Source organism: Rhinolophus hipposideros (genome assembly GCF_964194185.1).
Source record: "Rhinolophus hipposideros genome assembly, chromosome: 5".
Taxonomy (NCBI): Eukaryota; Metazoa; Chordata; class Mammalia; order Chiroptera; family Rhinolophidae; genus Rhinolophus; species Rhinolophus hipposideros.
This window is the reverse complement of record NC_138051.1, coordinates 99,042,240-99,063,057: the sequence shown is the minus strand read 5'-3', so window position 1 is coordinate 99,063,057 and position 20,818 is coordinate 99,042,240. Positions and strand designations below refer to the sequence as shown.

The 20,818-nt window shown below is 34.7% G+C and overlaps 1 long non-coding RNA gene across 11 annotated transcripts in view; it reads right to left on the bottom strand.

Moving 5' to 3' along the window:
• The window catches only part of LOC308497783, a 92,703-nt gene that overhangs the window by 54,505 nt on the left and 17,380 nt on the right, over window positions 1-20,818 (bottom strand). For 7 of the 11 annotated variants that reach the window (XR_013993373.1, XR_013993374.1, XR_013993375.1 and 4 more), the window contains exons 4-8: window positions 17,951-18,053; window positions 5,629-5,700; window positions 3,549-3,635; window positions 2,117-2,183; window positions 330-369 (exon numbers count right to left, since the gene is read on the bottom strand). This is a non-coding gene — a long non-coding RNA (uncharacterized lncRNA). Of the gene's footprint in view, window positions 1-329; window positions 370-1,377; window positions 1,707-2,116; window positions 2,184-3,548; window positions 3,636-5,628; window positions 5,701-17,950; window positions 18,054-20,818 lie in introns of those variants that run through there. The other 4 variants (XR_013993381.1, XR_013993382.1, XR_013993380.1 and 1 more) reach the window with 3 other exon arrangements.

The window sequence follows — 20,818 nt, the reverse complement described above, 5'->3', positions numbered from 1 at the left end:
TTATGTATGTATATAGCCATTTATTTCTTTAAAACATCTCAGTGAATAACCCTGACCAAGCCCCCAAGCAGGAATACGAACTTTGATTATTCCTTACATTGATCTCTAGTCTCTTTACCCAGAGGTAAAAAGCAAGGTGGTCACCATGAGATAATAATCAAATCTGACAGAATGTGTTCATTCTGCGCAATAAAAAGCAAAGTTTAAACACAATTAGTCTACATTTCGTTATTTTAAATGATTGATAAGCAAGTAACCAGAAGCCTCCATTTGCAAACTGTTCTCCACATTTTAAAAGAAAGAGCACTGCTTTATATTTATTAACTTACGCAATTTTTGTTTTAAATAATGTAATGAACACCAGTGATTCTAGAAGTAAGCAGAAGAAAAACAACTATCATTATTAGGAATATCTGTATTTGGTATCCACATAAGCAAGAGCCAAGATCACCTTTTTTACTGAACTTTGTGCAAAACTGGGCAAACGGAAGAAGATTCAGTTCATGGAACAATCTCACCAATGGTCCAAGCTTAGCCCTACTTAATATACTGATTTATTCATTCACTTATTTAATTATTTAATCATGTAATAAGACCATCCCTTCATTTTCCTAAAAAAATTTCAAAAAGTTTAAACAACCATCAAAACAGAACTGAAACACTATTTTTTATCAATGTCTATATGCACCATCAGAAAGGCCTAGGACTCTGTCTTCCTATGGATATCGGTTGTGTAAAATATGATGAATCATTACCTTTACAGACAATTGCCTAGTTCCCACTGATGTATTGTTAGCTGACTTTTAAAAAAAATGATTGAGATATAAATGTATACATTTGTTCACTTATAATTATACTTCAATATACGTATGTGAGCCCACCCACACTGGATAAGTGCCTTAAATAATGTTTACATGTGTAATATTTACATGTGTTCTAAGTCATTACCCAAAAGAATAGCAAATTGGTTCCTTTCATGTTGGCTTCCACAAAATTGCATTAAAAGATTGCATTAATCATTAATGTTATCAAACATCTCATCATTGCTCCCGATCTCCCTCTCAATTACACAGTTTATTCAATCAACTACTTATGGAAATGTATTTCCCTTTCCTTAATAAAATGATCAATTGGCAATCCATCTCAACACAGAGCAAAAACATTCACTCTTCTTACAGATGACCACATTCTCCTTACCAAAGTGATAAGAGCCTCAACTATTAATTGGTTGGGACTGAGTATCTTAAAATTGTTTTACTAATTATCCGTGTTTCATTATATGCCTTAAAAAGTAGTGCACGCATATCGCTTCTTTTCTATTCATTTATATATTTCTTTATTAGTGGGCTAATTTTATTATAATAATGCAATTCATACCCCAAATCATGAGAGCCCAAGAATAAGGTGCTGCCGGCTCGTTTCCCATGGAGGATAATGAGGTGTCTCATCGTAATGGACCTCAGAGTTGCAGATGGGTTTAATCAAAATTCTTGTTTCAGAAACCCCATGACATTCATCACTGGTCCATGCTGGGAACTTTTTAAATTGATTAATTTTCTGATTCGCAAATAATAAAACAATCACAAAATTTGAAAACAAGATCCTGGAATGTAGGCGCTTGTCCCATAGAGCTAATAAACTACACCTCTTTCGTGATGGTACTCAAGCTGCACGTGTGGATGGGCCAACACCCCTGTGCTGTGTAGTCTGCATTGCTTCCTGTGTGGCCCTCTTTTATTTCATGCATCCCTATGTCAAAGATGTCTCAATGAAAAATAATGAAACCACCATCTTCAGTCACCTCTGGACTGTCCCCAAAGAGTTACCAGCCAGCTCTACCCATATGAGAATAGTTAAATCAACCATGGCAGAAAATAAAGAATAATATTAAACTGCTCTGAGAATCAATTAAATAAATTTTGTCTTCTTCTAAAATGACCTCAGTTGTGCTGATGTAGATTAAATCTCATTTTTGGCATATAACACATTCCCATCATTGTTCCACATTTGGAGCATTTCATTTCATGTATGTAGTACAGAATGATTACTTTGACATCCTTTAGATAAAACCCATGAACAAACTATGCAAACAAAGAATGTGAACTAAGGGACTTACTTATATTAGTCTTTATGCTCCTTGATCACGAGGACAATTCTTTAAATCAGCTGTCCCTATGTTCGCTCTGGAAAGGAAAAAGGAGATTTAGACTAGATTTAGATTTTTTAAATAGTTGTTAGTCAGGCAGAACTAGGTAACAATAAACTTTGGCTCAAAAATGCAATTGTTTTATTAATTCAGCATTGAACTCTTAGCTTTAAATAATATAATAAACACTATTAAGTCTACCACCCGGCCCAAGATTATGATCTATAACAATGACAAATATCCACCTATATGAACATTTATTAAGTAGATGGCTATTTAATTGGTTATTGACTGATGCAAACACTTTCTCTTTTCTTAATATAGAAAAAAAGGCTACAAAACCTCAAAATACTGCCTCCTAACTACAGATACTAATATGTTCCATAGGAAAGATAATTATAAACCTGTCCAATTTACTGAATTGTTTTAATATTAAAGCTTATTTTATTGCACTCTCCTAATTATTCCATGAGTAGGCCTCTGGGTCTTTCATACATACATTTCTTTATGTACTCATGCATTGATTCACTTGAAATAATACAATCTATACCCATGAACTACAAAAGCCCAGAGACAAGTTTATTGAATTTTCCTAACTTCTACTCCTAGCTAATTTCTACAGGGAATATTGACCAGTGCTCTTTCCATAACGGACCTCAGAGTCACACAGAGGGCTTAATCAAAGGCATTGATTCAGTACCTCCACCAATACTCATCATTGATCCAGGCATGGCTTTCTATTGCTCCACTCATTTGTGCTTTTGAATTGATTCATTCATTCCCAGTTTCACGAATAATAATTATATGGTCAATAACCTTTAATGACGCAAAACTGAGAACGAAAGCCTTAAAAACAACCAAGATCTGTTCACCGCCCTTGTTCATGTAGAGCAAACTCTTCACATGAACCTGTTTTCCACCTAGGGAATTAGCGCCCCTCTTTCCTATCTATCCCTTCCTTATGACTAGTGTCCACCTGCTCTCCGCTTACTGGACTTGTCCATATATCAAAGTTGGTGTAATCAATAACCACAGACCTATCATCTTAGCCCACAACTGCCATCTGCCATCTTCTAAGCTACTCCAGCCTCAAAGAGTTAACAACTGAGATTGTTATCAAAGAAGGAAGGCATTAGGCAAATGTGACAAGAACGTTAAATGGGAAGTTCAACTGCTCTGAAAATATGTGAAATGCCCTCCGTCACTTTAGTGATTGATGGTCCTTAGTGGGGCTGAGTCTAATTTGTCATAAATTTTAGTTCATGACCCATTCGAATCATGGGCTCATGATTGACATTCCTTAATTCCATATATTATTTAACTATCTTATTGAAATAATTTTGTGGGTTCCCACGTATAACCCCCATCGAAGCTTAGAACACCTATGTTGATGTTTACTTACATCAGTCTTTACACTTCTTAGTCTCAGAAGTAACAGCCAGGGTCTTCATAATTACAGGATAATTCAATCAGCCGTGTGGTGTTCATTCTATAAAGGAAAACAAACAGCCTAGTTTTTAAAACAATGAAGATACCATTCGCCTTTTGAAATTGAAATTTGTCAGAGGTCTAGATTAATCATAAACACTACTTCACATCACATTCTCATTTTCTCGAGAATGTCAATCTTTTATTTACTTAAACTTTACTATTAAATAATATGAACACCATTGAATTCATTGCTCAACACAAAATAAAAACTATTACAATTAAAGACATTTAACTTTACTTGCTACCAACATAGGGAGAGCCAAGGTCATCTTTCTATAGGATTTATTTTGACAGAATTGGATATATTTCATTTGCTTCAAAGTACAGTCTCACCAATCCTCCACTATATATATTCATCGATTCACTCACTTACTGATTTATTTTCTTATTCAGGGAATAATAATATCATATCCTCATTTTTCTAAAGAAGACTCAGAATGGTTAAACACTAACTTAGAACCAAACTACTACAACTTGCAAAGATCTAGGTATACGCTTCAATAAATAGAAGCACCGATAATTTTTCCTAGAACGTGTGTTGTTGGAAAACAAGATGCATTAGGATCCTTGTAACATAACATGTGTTCCTAATTGGGCCGTGGTTTGCTGACTGTTTAAAATAGATTAAAACATAAAATGATACCTTCTTTCTCTTATACAAGAGAAACCTGTAAGATATCTCTTATAAAAAGACATCTGTGATCTTATTCACTAGACAAAAACATGGAACAAAATTTATGGCTGCCCATGGTCATGGCCATCGAGTATAACAGACTTGCTTCTCTTTTATTGTTTTAATAAAAATGAATTTTAAAAAGATTGGATTGATTATGAGTGTTATCATATAAAACATTCTCATCATTGGTCTCTGCTTGGCTTTCAATCATGTGGTTCAATTATGTGGTCATTTAACAAACTATTTATGAGTAAAAGTGTTTCCATTTCCGTAATAAAACAATCAGTCAGCAATCCACCAGCAACATAGAACAAAAACTCTGACTGTTAATGTACAAATGACTGTATACTTTTTTGCAGAGCAGGAAGAGCCTTTACTGTTAATTCAATGGGTGTCGAGTCTCAGCCAGATTTTAATAATAATCCATGTTTCATTATAGTCCTTAATAATAGGTGCATGACCTGTCCACTTTTTTTCTTCATTGATACATTTTATTTATTTGTGGGTCAATTTTATAATAAAAATACAATCCATTCCCCAAGAACCACAAAAACCCACGCACAAGATAATGTGGGCTCACTTCCCACATGGGGAATAACTATGTGTCTTTTTGTAGTGGACCTCAGAGTTGCATATGGGTTTAATCAAAACTCCTGTTTCAGATACCCCATGGTACTCATCATTGGTCCAGGCATGTTTTTCTTCCTTTATACTGTCATTTATTTATTTATTCATTGACCCATGAGTAACAACACAATCATAAAATTCCGGGAACAAGATCTTCCCATTCGTGGTTCTTTCCCCATTGAGGGAATAGACCAGATCTCTTTTTACAATGGACCTCAGAGAACATGTGTGATCAATTAGCATCCATGCTTCATACCAAATCCACGTTTACCATTGGTCCTTCTGCAGCTTTCTTTTATTTAATTACCCCATGTTTTAAAGATGGTTCAATGAAAAACGGTGAAACCACGATCTTTAATCCCTTCTCAAACACAATGTTTTCCATTTGCTTATGGGCTGCCACAAAGAGTTATCAGTCAGGACTACACCAATATGAAAATGTTTAAGTCGTTTGTGGAGGAAAATAAAATATAATATTAAATAGTTCTACAAATGAATGAAATGACTACTATCTTTTTTTAATTACCTCAGTTGTGCCAAATTAGATTAAACATAATTTTTTATTCAGAACATATTCCCATCACTGGTCCATACTTGGGGGGTTTTATTTCTTTTATAAGCTTTGATTCTTTTGAAAAATCACTAAACAAAGCACCCCAACCAACGATGGGAACTTTGATTTACTTACTATGGTCTTTATCCGCAGAGCCAACTGCCAAGATTTTGTTTCTTAGAAAATGAATGCTGTCCTGGAGTCATTCTGTGCAGGATAAAGTAGAATTAACCTAGGTTATTAATGTATATTAATTACGTGAAACTAGAGAGTAATCAACTTTGGTCCTTTTTCATTAGTCCAGTATTTATTTTACTTTTACTTTTAAATAATGTAATAGCCACTTTTGAATCCACCACACAAGAACAAGAACAACATCTATCAAAAAATCTTTACATGTAACAGTTTTAACAGAAAAGATAATTTTAATGGATGCTATTTTTGCAGAATTGAGTACACTTAAATCCTTATTTCACATTCTTAATGACTCATGCTTGATTCTATTTTATATGTTCATTTATTCATTCACTTATTCATTTATTTAATTACTTATGGGATGACTTAGCCATATGTTCATTATATTAAATAGTCAAACTGGTAAACCATCCAGTAATCCAGAACAGAAAGACTATTAAATGCAATGGTCTTTTAGGCTAAGTGAAATAAGTCAGACAGCAAAAGTCAAGAACCATGATTTCACTGATATCTGTGATATAAAATTGAAAGCAACAAAGGAACACGACAAACAAATAGAGAAACAAAAACTCATAGACAATACTTTAGTGGTTACCAGAGGATAAGGGAGAAGGGGGCAGTAGAAGAGCATAAACAGCATCAAATACATGGTGATAGAAGGAGAACTGATTCTGGGTGGTGAACAAACAATACGATATATAGATGATGTATTACAGAATAGTACACTTAAAACCGATGTATCTTTACGAACCATTGTCACCCCAATAAACTTTGATTAAAAAAATAGTAAGAAATAAATGCAATGATCTACATGTCCATTATCAAAAATGGGAGTAGGCTAGGAATTTTTCTTTCTATAAACATCAGTAGTAAAAACCCAAACTAATAATTATCATTGTCTCCTAAAAGATGGTATTCATTGATCTATATTTTAAATAATTAAGATAGGATTTTATTCATTCTGTTATAACAATACTTAAGTATCTGTGAATGCAAAGACATGAGAAATAAATCCTGAGTGATATTAACATTTGTCTATCTTCTTGCTAGTCACAAAAATAACTGGGTATATCATTTTGGGGTTGTTAATAAAATTTAGTGAATACAATGATCACTCATCACATTTCCCATGTGGCGCACTGTCAGCGTGTGTTCATAACTGCTTCTCGTTCAATGAGATACATACTCAATCAAATACCCATTTATGTTAATACTTCCTGTTTCTTTTAAAAATGGATGCAGCAAAAGTAGCACTTAGAGGGAAATTTGTAGCATTGAATGCATATATTAGAAAAGAGGAGCTAGGTATCTGTTCACAGATGAATGAATAAAGAAATTGTGGTATACACACAGTGGAATATTATCCAGACTTAAAAAAAAAAAAAAAGATCCTGTCATTTTCAGTAACATGGATGAACCTGGAGGACATTATGCTAAGTGAAATAAGCCAGTCACAGAAAGAAAATGCTGCATGATCTCACTTATATGTGAAATCTAAAAAAGCTGAATTCATAGAACCAGAATGGTGGTTACCAGGAGTGGAGAGACGGAGGAAATAGGGAAGTGTCTGTCAAGGGTACAGAGTTGCTGTTATGTAGAATGAGTAAGTTCTAGAGATCTAATGTATAGCATGATGACTACAGTTAATAATATCATACTGTATACTGGAAATTGGCTAAGACAGTAGATTTCAGGTTCTCCAATCACAAAAACAAAAAAGAAAGAAAACGGTAACTATTTGAGGAGATACATATGTTAATTACCTTGACTGTAGTAATTATTTTACTATGTGTACGTATATCAAAACATCCTATTGTGCACCTTAAATATAGTATACAATTTTTATTTAAAGAAAAGATTTAAAATGAGTGATCTAAGTTTCTACTTTAGTAAACTAGAAAAAAAAACAAATTAAATCCAAAGTTAGCAGAATAAATCATAAAAATTAAAGCAGAAATCAATGAAATTTAAACCAGAAAAATCAATAGAAAAAAAGTCAATGAAGCCAAATCTGATTCCTTGAAAAGATCAATAAAATCATTAAGCCTCTAGTCAGGCTAAGAAAAAAAGAGATAGGACACAAATTACTTATATCAGAAACGGAAAAGGAGAGATCACTACAGTCCCCATGGACATAAAAAGGATTGTCACAGAATACTATGAACAACTCTATAACCTCAAATGTGCTAGATGAAATGCACCTATTCCTCAAAAGACACAGTTTGCCAAAATTCATACAAGAAGAAATAGACAATATGAATAGGCCAATATCTATTAAAGAAAATGAATCAATAATTAATAACCTTCAAAAATAGAAAGCATCAGGCCTAGGTGGGTTCACTGATGAATTCTATCAAATATTTACAGAAGAAATTATACTAGTTCTCCACAATCTCTTTCAGAAGACACAAGCAGAAGAAATACTTCCTCACTCATTCTTTGAGACCAGCATCACCCTAACACCAAAACCAGACAAAAACATTACAAGGAAAAAAAAAAAAAGAAAAACTACAGAACAGTATTTCTCATGAACAAAAATGCAAAAATCCTCAACAAATATTAGCAAATTGAATTTCGGCAATGTATAAAAAGAACTACACAATGACCAACTGGAATTTATCCAAAGTATGCAATGCTAGTTCTACATTCAAAAGTCAATTAATTTAGGGTGGCCCAGTGGCTCAGTTGGTTAGAGCACGAGCTCTGAACAACAGGGTTGCTCGTTCGATTCCCACGTGGGCCAGTGAGCTGCACCCTCCACAACTAGACTGAAGACAACGAGCACCACTGAGCTGCTGAAGGGGCGGCCGGATGGCTCAGTTGGTTAGAGCACGAGCTCTCAACAACAAGGTTGCCTGTTCAATTCCTGCACAGGATGGGAGGCTTCTCCCCCTGCAACTAAAGATTGAAAACGGCAACTGGATTTGGAGCTGAGCTGCGCCTTCCTCAACTAGACTGAAGGACAACAACTTGGAGCTGATGGGCCCTGGAGAAACACACTGTTCCCCAACATTCCCCAATTTAAAAAAAAGTCAATTAATTTATTAACTTTTTAGATCATTATTTTACTTTATTTTATTTATTTTTTAATTAAAGTGTATTTGAGTGACAATTGTTAACAAAGTGACATAGATTTCAGGTGTACAATTCTGTATTACATCGTCTATAAATCCCATTGTGTGTTCACCACCCAGAGTCAGTTCTCCTTCCATCACCGTATATTTGATCCCCCTTACCCTCATCTCCCACCTCCCTCCCTCCTTACCCTCTGGTAACCACTAGATCATTGTTTTAAATAGTAGTTTTCAATATGTCTTTTTCTGGCAGATGGGATCTATCATGATCTGTAGTGACTGACAGAGTTACAAAAATAATGGATGGATCTTATTACCATTTGCCTAATACTCCCCCCAATAGTTTTTTTGTTTATTTGTTTTTGTTTTTTTAATTATAGTTTATTGGGATGACATTGGTTAGTAAAGTTACATAGGTTTCAGGTGTACAATTCTATAATAAACAATCTATATATCACACTGTGTGTTCACCACCCAGAGTCAGTTCTCCTTCCACTACTATATATTGGATCCTGTTTACCCTCAGTTTTTTTTTTTATTATTATTTTCAGGTGCACAAGACAAGGTAATACTTAGACGTTCATCATTTATATCCCTCACACTGTGGACCCCCCTCCCTCCATCCACTATCCCTCCGACATTGCACCAAGCCATCACATTATATATATAAAATTATAGTTGGCATTCATTATTGTTTAGCTTCAGGTGTACAGTGCCGTGATCAGGCATCTACAGCATCCCTGAGGTGGTCTCCCAAATGGGACACGTGTCCATCGGATACCCTACAAAATCTTTACAACATTATTGATTACGTTCCCCAAATTAATTATACACAATAGCCAAGACGTGGAAAACAACCAAAATGCCCATCGGTAGATGACTGGATTAAGAAACTGTGGTACATTTAAACAATGGAGTATTACGCAGCAGTAAAGAAGAAAGAAATCTTACCATTTGCAACAACATGGATGGACCTAGAGAACATTATGTTAAGTGAAATAAGTCAGAAAGAGAAAGACAAGTACCATATGATCTCACTTATATGCAGAATCTAAAGAAAAGAATAAATGAATGAACTAATCAGAAACAGTTTTGGGAACAAAGGAAGAACTGAGGGTCGTTAGATGGGCGGAGGGGTGGGGATAAGGGGGAAAGTGAGGGGATTAGAAAACAGTCGGTAACCAAAAGTCAATTAATTTAGATTCATTGTAATTGTAACAGCTATATAGGATGTCAGAGGGTTCATAGATTGGGGGAGGAGGGTTATCATTTTGTAAGGGGTGTAAATGTCTAACTATTACATTGTTTTGTACACCTGAAACTAATAATAATTTTTGTAAAAATTTTTTAAAGTCAATTAATTTAATTTGTCATATCAACAAGTTAAGGAAAAAAAATCACACCATACCAACAGATGCAGAAAAAGCATTTGGCAAAATCCAACACCTATTCATGATAAAAACTCATCAGTAACTATGAAGAGAAGAATTTCCTCAAATTGAAAACAAACTTGCAGCCCACATCATATTAATGACAAGAAATTAGAAGCTTTCCCACACCAGGATCAGGAGCAGCGCAAGGATATTCCCTCTCAACACTCCTTCTCAACATTGTATTGGAAGTTATAGCTAATGCAATAAAGCAAGAAAAGAAAATAAAAGGTATGCTATTAGTGAAGGAAGAAATAAAACTGTCTTTGTTAACAGATGATATGGTCATCTGTGTAGAAAATATAAAAGTCAATCGCTATCCTATATATTCGTAGATGGCCTTGGGTTTGGAGATGACTTTTAAATACAACACCAAAGATACGATACACGAAAGAAATAATTGATAACCTGAACTTAATTAAAATTAATTAAAATTGAAAGTTTCTTCTCTGCAAAGCAACTGTCAAGAGAACAAAACACAAGCCATAGACCGGGATAAAATATTTGCAAAAGACGTATCTGATAAATGACTATTCTCCAAAACATATAAAGAAATCTTAAAAATCCACAATAAGAAAACAAAAAACCCAGTTAAAAAATGGTCCAAAGACCTTGACAGACACATCACCGAAGAAGAGACACATACGACAAATGAGCACATGAAAAGACGCCTCGCATCAGATGTCATCAGGGAAATGCAAATTGAAATGAGATACCACTACACATCTAGTAGAACAAGTGTTCGGCAGTTTCTTAAAAAACTAAACATATTCTTACCATAAGATCTAACAATCACACGCCCTGGTATTTACCCAAAGGAGTTGAAAAAGTATGTCCACCCAAAAACCTGCACATGGATGTTTATAGCTGCTTTATTCATAATTGCCTAAACATGGAAGCCAACAGATGTCCTTCAGTAGGCAAAAGGATAACCTGTGTGCCATCCAAACAATGGAATATTATTCAGCACAACAAAAGAAATGATCTATTGAAGCCATGAAAAAGCATAAGTGGGAAAAGGCAGGATGGAAGGTTCCTTACTGTATCATTCCAACCATATAACATTCCGGAAAAGGCAAAACTGTGGTGACAGTGAAAGGATTAGAGGTTGCCAGAGGTTAGAGGAGAGAAAAGAATGACTAGGTGGAGCACAGAGGATTTTGAGGGCAGTGAAATATTCTGTATGATACATTAATGATGGATACATGCCATTCCATGACACATTTGTCTATAGCCATTCAATTTAAAACCAAGAGTGAACCCTAATGCAAATTGTAGACTTTGGGCTAATTATAGACATTTGGGATAATGATGTCAGTATGAGTTCATCGATTACAACAAATGTCCGATCCGGTGGGGGTAGGGGAATTATGGGAAAGTGTTGTACGTTCTCCTCAGTTTTGCCGTGAACCTAAAACTGCTCTAAAAAATGAAGTCTTAATTGGGGGTGGCCAGTTAGCTCAGTTGGTTAGTGTGGAGCTAACACTGAGGTTGTCGGTTCGATCCCCACATGGGCTACTGTGAGCTGGGCTCTCCTTTAAAAAAAAAAGGTCTTAAAAAAAGAGGCAACATCAAAGCAAATATCTGCTACCCATTATCAGCCACATTGCCTTTTACCATATTTCCCCGAAAATAAGACCGGGTCTTATATTGATTTTCGCTCCAAAAGACGCATTAGGGTGTATTTTCAGGGGATGTCTTTATCTTTTCCTGTACAACAATCTACATTTATTCAAATAGTCATGTCATCTTCTTCTGGAACATCGTCATAACATACTAAATACGTCCGTCTGGCTGACGATCTTAACTGGGGCTTATTTTCGGGGTAGGTCTTATTTTCGGGGAAGGTCTTATTTTCGGGGAAATATGGTACATTATAGTTCTTTTTATGTTCCTTACCCAAAAGTGTAAGAGCCTTGATCTATTTATTTTACTGGAACGCAACACTTCCAAATTGTATTAGTCCTGTTCCTTATTTCATTATATACTCTACTCGTACTCTCATAATTAGTCCAATTAAGATCCTCCTTGTCTTCATTCGTTTATGCATCTCATGCTTTTATTCACACATGGACTCACTTATAAACGTATAGTATTCTGAAGAGTGCCAATAGACCAAGAACAAGATCTGACACTTCCTACCTTACGCTATATGCTCATTTCCCACAGAGATAAGAGGGTAAGTCTCTGTTTCTAATGGATCTCACAGCTATAGGGCTTAATCAACATTCTTGATTCAAACACGTCAGGATACTCATCACTGGTCTAGCCTTCGCACTCTTTTTCTTTACTCACTTGCACCTTTGTTTATTGATTCATTCATTAACTAACAATAACAAAATTGACACAATAAAAATCCCCAAAGCCCAACAATAAGAACCTTGAAGTTGCTAAGATCAACAGATGAATCTTAATGTCACACACATGTATAATTAAATTCCTTGCTTCTCTGAAATCGCGTACTCATGGTTGATCCATGCTTGCTCCTTTTTGTTTCATTTTTCCATATTTTAAATATGGTACAGCAAATGATCATGAACCCACACATCCTGATGTGTGCTTATACGAGTATGGGCTCCTTTTAAAGAGTCAACAGACTAGGTCACTTGTGGAAATTTAAGTTAGCTGCGCTGCAAAAATAAAATGGAATAGTATTCAACTCTGAAATTGATGGAAATGCCCTCCATCTTATTTTGCTTAATAGCCTCACTCGTGCTGAACCGGAATAATCTAATTTTATTTTTGTTCATAATAAATTCCTACCATTGGTCAATGAATGGTGCTTTTTTTATTTTCTTTAAATATGTACCCAATTATTTCTCTGAAATATTAAAACCCATGAACAAACCCCCAAATCAAAGACATGAACTTTGATTATGGCTTAGGTCTGTTTTAATACATATTACCTACAAAAATGACTGCCAAAATGTTCCCCAATGGAGAATAATTAAGTTAGGTATTATGTATCCATTGTGTGGAGTAAAAGCAGATTTACAAAAGAATATACGAGTACATTTAAATTTTTCGAGGGATATTCGTAGGCCTGTATGAGATTAATGCTAAACCTTGTTTCATGCCACATTTTAATCAATGGCCCAAACATGGCCTGAAATATTACTTATTGACTTATCTAACACCCAACACAAGAATGAAGTAACTATTGCAAGTATCCTTCTATGTAATCTCTATCCACATGGTAAGAACATAGAACATTTTTCCTAATAATGGATGTCACTTGTGCAGGATTGGATAAATTTAAATCCTTTTTTCACTGGCACAATTTCACCAATAGTCCATGTTTACCCTACTTTATGTAATTATTTATTCATTCATTGTTTTCCTTCTTCATTTATTTTGTACTCATGAAAATTTAAACATCAGTTTATTTTTCCAGAGAAAACACAACCCATCAACAACCCAAATTGTAATACAATTAAATGCAACTATACATATGAACCTGACCCAAAAGTGGGAAGAACTTGGTTTGTTTTTTTCTTTACCTGAGTATCAGCAAGGTACAACAGGACAAATAATTCACATTGTTTTTTAACACATGCTATTCATTGGTCCATGCTTTACCCCAGGGGTTCTAAATGGGGACAATGTTGCCCCCAGACGACATTGGCCAATGTCTGGAGACATTTTTTATTGTCACACCTGGGAGAGAGGGGTCAATATTATGATCTAGTGAGTAGAGGACAGTGACAGGACAGCCTCCCATGAATTATCCAACCCCAAATGTCCCATTTCTTAGTGGGAGACTAAGAAATCCTGCTTTACCCTTTTCAAAATAATTTGTTGAGAGATGAATATATTTATACATTCGCTCATAACCTCATCAATATTCATTAATATACAGAGTGGATTAGAAATTTGAATGGTATTAACAGCTGTTCATGTGCTCATTACTCACAGACATAGCCAACGAGATCACATTTCCTTATTTTCAATAAGCAACCAGCACCTCCCCAAAATGAGAACAACAGCACTGATTTCTAGGTGTTTATCTCCATATGCTCCTTACCCAAATAGGGATTATATTTAATCAACTTATGTTGGAACTGAGTGCCTCAGAACTGTATTAATAATAATAAATACACTATACACTCCCATAATAAGGTCACATATGGCTCACCTTGTCTTCATTCATATATTTATTTAATCATTTACTAATTCCCTTCTAGTAATACAATCCTAACCTATGAAACTTAAGAGCCGAATAACAAAATCCTAAATATTACTAACTTCAGCTGAAAGCTCATTTACTACAGAGGCTTAACTAGGTCTCTGACCTCAGAGTTACAGGGTTTAATCAAAATCATTCATTCAGACACCCCAGAATGTCCATCATTGCTCCATACTTGGTACCCTTCACTTGTATCTTTATTACTGATCCCCTCGTTAAGTCACTAATAATAACAAAATCAATATACATGAATCAAAAACCCTAAAAACAAGATCATAGACTATTATTAAGCTGTATCTATAGGCTTATTTTCCATAAAATAAGAGATTACATCTCTTTTGCAATGGATCTCAGCATTATGCATACAGATTATCAACGTCCTTGCTTTATATCAATCCCATATTTATACTTTGTCTAGGTTTGCAGTTCTTTTATTCAATTTTTCCATGTTTTAAACATGGTGCATGTGGTAGCCAGCCCCCAAGATAGTTCCCAATGGCCATAACCGCTGGTATTCATAGCCTTCTGCAGTCTCCCATATTAAATCATGCTTGGCCTCTATGACCAGTAGAATGCTGTGGAAGAGATGGTGTCTGACTTCTGAATCTAGGCTATAAATACATCCGGGCTTCCATCTTCCTCTCTCTTGGACTGACTGCTGTAGAGGAACTCAGCTGTGGTGTTGTGAGGATACTCAAGCTGTCCTGAAACGAGGTCCATGAAGGAAGGGACTGTGGCCTCCCACCAGCAACCCGCACCAACTTTCCAGCCATGGGAGTGAGCCATCCTTCAGCCTCAGTCGAGCTTCCAGATGGCTGCAATTCTGCCTGACATCTTGACTACAACCACACAATAGACCCTAAGGTAACACTGCCCACTAAGCCTCTCCTAGATTCCTGCCCTATAGAAACTGTAACAGATAACAAATGCTTACTGTTATTTTAAGCCACGAAATTGTAGGGTAATTTGTTACACAGAGATAGATAACCAATACAATACAATGATCAACCAACCACAGTCATATCTCACAATGATACATCTTCCCTCTTCCTATCTGCTCCTGCTTCAAGGAGTTAATGGCTAAGATCTTGATCACTGAAGAAATGCTTAAATTAACCATGTTACAAAATAAAACATTATATGAAAAACTCTGAAAATGACTAAAAGCCCTCCATCATTTTTTAATGGAGTTCAGTTGCCCTGAATTGGATTAATCATAAACTTTGGTTAATTTCCATTATTGGTCCCTGCGTGGAATCTTTTGATTTTATTTACGTATTTAGTATTTATTCTTCTGACATAATGTCATAATGAACAAACCACCTAAATCAAGGTTGTGCAGTTTGACTATTATCTACTACAGTCTCTAGGCTCCTTAACCTCAGAAGTAAAAACTGTTTATTACTATTGAATAATTAAATCAGCTATTGTGAAAACAAATCAGCTATTGTGTTTCCATTCTGTAAAGTCAAATGAAGATTTTATGAAGAACAGAACAGAACAGACCTAACATTTTTTTAGTGGACTGAAATCATGAGGTACTAGATTAATCGTACAACTTGGTTCCTATCACATTCTCATTAATGGCACAAGAATAACTCTAGTTTTTGTATATTGACTTATTTACTGCTTAATTTTTCATTAATGTAGTAAATACTGTTAAATGAAGCACCCAACACAAGAGTAATAAATGTAACTAGTACTACGATCCATCTATATACACCCTAACCACATAGTACACAGCTCATTCACCTTTTATGGGCCATATATTTGTGCATTGCTTAGAGCGTGCCATGAATCATTAGTGTAAGATTTACCCTAATTTATACACTTATTGACTCATTCATGTTTTTCTCCTTTAATTACTCAAAAAATAATTTGATCATTTATTCTTTTTTTTTTTAAAGAAGAAGAGTAAAGCCCATCAGTAGTCAAGAACTGAAATATCATTTCATATCATTGCGATATGGACTTTGTCTAAAGTCAGGTAAATCTACATTTCTTTTTCTTCAGCTAAAATGATTTAATTATCTTTGTTTCATGACACCTACTCCGCACTGACCCATGCTTACCTTCTTGTAAATAACTGACCAAAATATAAACTCATTCGTTCATTCCTTCACCTTAACAATACATTCAAAATGAATGCAAGCCGAGACACTGGACGAGAACACAGACTAACTCTAGGATCTGCACATATGCTCACTGTCCACAGATACAAGCTGCTGGGTCCTCTTTTGTTTTTTTCAAATACTAGTGAACGAAATCGGTGTGATCATACCTAGTATCATATTTTCAATAGTAGCCCAGGCTTGGTCTTCATTCAATTGGGCACTTATTTAAACAATTATTTTTAATGTAAATGATTTGTTCCTTTTCTAAATAAAACCAACAACCAGCTACCCACCACCAATGCAAAATGCCAACATGGACTCTCATAGAATAGGATACATCTTTATGGAAAATGGTAAGAGAGACTTCATCTATTTAGGTTATGAAACTCAGTGCTTCAGGAAATAATAGAATTAATAATAATCCTTGTTTCACTGCAGACTCACATAATTGGTCATCATTCACTGACATACTTTTATTTATTCTTGCATGGTTTCACTTATGATACATTTCACAGACGTTAAGAACTAAAGCTGATCTCAGACTACTCCTAAATTTTGCTATAAGCCCCTCTCCATCAAAGGAAACTAGACTTCTTTTTTCTAATAGACCTCAAAGTTACAAAGCTTACTCAAAATCTTTGATTCATATATCTCAGTGTACTCATCACTGTTCTATACTGGACACCTTTTTATTCCTTTATGTATGGATTGTTATTCCTTTATTCATTGATTCACTAATAATAACGCAATCAAATCTCATGAATCAAAAAGCCCAAAAACATCCTTGAATATCACTAATAACTGTCCAAATGCCCATTTCCCACAGTGCTAATAGATGAGGGCATTCTTCATAAAATATACTGGAGTAGCCAAAAAAAATGTATACACATGACTTGTATTCACCTTTTGTTACTGGTATATATTGAGTATTACAATTGTAATCCAGTTTGCACCTTTCCTAAAGTGTGTATACATTTGTTTGGCACCCTCTGTATATGCGCTTTGTGCTTTTATAAATTAATCAACATCCTTGCTTCATATTAGTTCCAATGATCCATGGTTGGCCCTTTTTCATTTAAAGATGATGCAATGACTAGCCAAGGAAGCCGTAATCTCACTCCACAACTAGAACACCAACTATTTTGTCCATCTTTCTATGGATTCCTCCTTCAAGGAATTAGCTTAAATCTTTATCAGTGGAGAAGCACTTAAACGAATGGCAATGCAAAAATAAAACGCAATGTGAAGCCGCCCTGAAACATCAATGAAACACCCTTCATATTTCTTATTGGATTTTAGAACTTCCAAATCAGCTAAATCATAAATCCCAGTTCAGGCCTGTGCTGGTGTTACTTGGTTTTATTTATTAACACACCCATTTATTACATTGAAAAATTCAAGCGACACCCAGAAACCAACAGCCCAACCCCAGAACATAAACTCTGAACTGTTACTTACATCCATCTCTTCTCTCCTTACCCACGGAGATTGTAAAAGCCAAGATCTTTAGCATTAGAGAATGATGAAATCATCTGCCATGTGTTCACTTGGTAAAAATGCACTTTCAAAAGAAAGAAAGAGCCTGTAGTTAGATATTTTTTAATGGAAGTTAGTCTTGCAATATTAGATTAATTATAAACTTGGGTCACTTCATAATCTCATCACTGCCCAAGAATGGCACACTTTATTCATTGACTTATTTAGTTTTTATCTTTAAATAATACAATGAACACCAACATGAGAACAAGAACCATTATCTACAATAAATGTCTACCTGCATACACCCGATTAATAAATTTAAGATTTCAATGATTGCTTTTAGTGGACCTAACTTATACAAAATTGGATAAATGAAAATCTGTTTTATGGCATATTGTCACCAATCATGCACAAATTTTTCTGATTTAGATGTGGAGTGATTCATTGTTTATTTATGTACATAATTAGTCATGAAGCAAATTAATTATCTACCCATTTTTCTAAAGACTTTTTCCATGAAAATTTCTATGTGTACTATTGCCAAAGCCGGAGGTGACCTAGAGTTCCTTTTCTTTATCTGGACACCATTTGGGCATAACAGGAGGAACCACCATCTTTTGTTCTCAAAACAGGTTGCTCATTAGCTCACGCTCGGCATTCTTTAGAAAAACTGATCTGTATATAAATGCACTCCTTCCTTCCCTTATAACAGTATATCACCAGCAATGAGAACCAAGACACCGGACAAGAGCACTGAATATCCTGTCTACAATGTCACGGCCACGAACATAATGATTAAGTCCTCTTTTGATTTTTTTTTTTTGAGTAAAACTCAATGAATGGAGTTAGATTAATTATAACTCTGGTCATGTGACACATTCTCAATATTGGTTCATGTTTGGCCCTCTCTCGATGAGATAATTATTTAAGCAATTGTTTATGTATGTAAACTTTTTTGTCCTTTTCTAATTAAAACAACCCACCATCAAAACAGCCACATAGACTCTTAGTATACCTGGCCATACTGTCCTTATGGAAGGGTTCAGAGCTTTGATCTGTTTATCTATGAAGCCCACTGTTTCAAATATGCACTAATAATAATCGTTGTTTTGTGACATACCCTGTTTCCCCAGTAAGACCTAGCCGGACAATCAGCTCTAATGTGTTTTTTGGAGCAAAAATTAATATAAGACCGGGTCTTATAGTATATTACATTTTATATTATATTATATTGTATTATATTAATTATACCTGGTCTTATATTACCCCGGTCTTATTTTACTATAAGATGCATTACAGCTGATTGTCCAGCTAGGTCTTATTTTGGGGGAAACACGGTAATTTCATAATTCGGCCTTCCTTATCTTCATTCATTTACACATTTCTTTATCCTTTCATGAGTTCACTTCCCAAAGAGTTCACTTTATCTCTTTTTTTGTAATAGTCCACAGATTTCTACACAGGGATCAATCACAATTTTGGATTCAGATGCAATCCCCACTCCAGGAGTCACCATTGGCCCAAGCTTCGAACTCTTTTGCTTCAGTCCTGCATCCCTTTGTTTATTGATGCATTCACTGATTAAATAATATAATCAATGCATATAAATCACAAAATCTCAAAAATAAGACCCTTGAATGTTACCAAGGTCTACTATCCATATGCTCATATGCTGAGATCTTTTGAAGAGAGAAACATTAAAATCGACTGTCATATAAATATGAAACAGAACAGCCAACATCTCTGAAAATGTATGAAACATCTTCCACTTTTTGAAGGAGTCATCAGTTGCGCATAATTGAATTAATCATCGTTATCTATGGTTCATAACCTAGGTCCATCACTGTATAGCATTCTGTAACTCCATACTTTTATGTTGCTATTTATTACTTTGAAATATTTCAGTGAACACTCATGAACAAGTTCCCCTAACCAAGTACATAAAATTTGAATGTTACTCACTTTAGTATTTATGCTTCTTAAACACAAAGGGATAAGCCAAAATCTTCATCATTACATACAATTAAATCAGCTTTGGTGTGTTAATTCTAAGGTAAAAAGCAGGCTTTAAAAATAATGAGAAAACATAAATTTAGGTATGTTTAAAGGATACTAACGGTAGAGCTCTAGATTAGATATAAAACTTGCTTCATTTCATTAGTTTGAGAATATAAGTACTTTTCATTTACTCAATTATTTAATTTAAAAAAAATATAACGAGCACCACTGCCACCACCTAATCCACAAGTCAGAACTATTACCTGACTAAAACCTGACTGTTATAAACACATCTAAATACTTTACACAGGTAAAGTCTAGATTGTCCTTTTTAATGTGCTGACTGGATACATTTAAAGCCTGGTTTCATGGCATATTCCTAACAATGGTCCATGCCTGACTCTACTTAATGTGTTCATTCATTCCTTCATTCATTCCCACATTTAATTTAATTTCACCAGTTGTTCACTACATAAGGAAAAGGCAAACTGGTAAAATGGTGAACAACCCAGAACCAAAATACATACTATTGTGAGCATATCTACATGCACATTATGAAAATGGGAAAAGCCTAGGTTTGTAAAAAATATAGGTATCAGTTGTATAGAATAGAATAAGCATTATCCTTATTTCATAATAAGGCCCCTCATTGGTGTGTGCATTGCATCTTTTAAATAAAATATGAATCTATTCATTCACTTATAGCAATATATAATTATGTCATTATTATAATTATAACTCATTGGACAACAATTTTCAATGATATCACCGTGATCATCTGCACACAGTAAACCATCTTAAATTTTCATGACTCTTGTCATGGGACATATTCTCATCATTGGTCCATGA